Consider the following 722-nt stretch of genomic DNA (forward strand, 5'->3'; position numbering starts at 1 on the left):
CATTTTAATGCTACAAAGCCATCACCCGCCATTAGCATCCCATCGACTGCCATTCATTTTGATGTCACTTTGACAGCGAATAACTTTATTTCTGAAGCGTTTAAAGACTGTATTTGTCCATTGTTTATTTATAAAGAAACACAACAATGTATAAAAGGCTCTGTTACCTTGTACCTTATGTTATGACGTTTTGTAAAAATAGGCTAACGATTGTGTCATAACCACGCGACTTGTTGTCGCACAGTTGACAAATCACCGTATTGTCAGGAGAAGCTCGCAGACAGTTTGGACTTATATCAGCTGTTTAGGTTTAATTACTAACATTAACTAGCATGTTAGTTAGCAGTAATTGGCCTGTGTCTATGTTATCTCCTAACATATACCTACGCTCTCCATCTCTGCTCATTGGGAATGATTGAGATTTTGCTTGGCACAGCTACCAGAAAACTTACAACTTCCAGACAGGTTGCCGACATCATATCTACGTCGTAAAGCTCAGTTGGGGACTGCGCAGTAACGCTCAGCCGTCACCGGAAAAGTGCTTCTAATATTCTTCACTGGTCTCCGTCCAGAACAACAGGATCTGTTAGTCCATTTCTTTAACTGTCTATGGAACAGACCCACAGGACTGTACCGGTCCTCAGTAAACGTAAAACAATTTTTTTTCTGCAACATGGCATCGTTTTGTCTTGGTTACATCCCAGTTTGCAACACAGTAATAC

At 40.6% G+C, this 722-nt stretch overlaps 1 protein-coding gene across 9 annotated transcripts in view; it reads left to right on the forward strand.

The window, feature by feature from the left end:
* The window catches only part of ralgapa2 (Ral GTPase activating protein catalytic subunit alpha 2), a 105,888-nt gene that overhangs the window by 58,444 nt on the left and 46,722 nt on the right, over positions 1-722 (forward strand). The window lies entirely within an intron of this gene.

This window comes from Etheostoma spectabile, chromosome 20, assembly GCF_008692095.1.
Source record: "Etheostoma spectabile isolate EspeVRDwgs_2016 chromosome 20, UIUC_Espe_1.0, whole genome shotgun sequence".
Taxonomy (NCBI): Eukaryota; Metazoa; Chordata; class Actinopteri; order Perciformes; family Percidae; genus Etheostoma; species Etheostoma spectabile.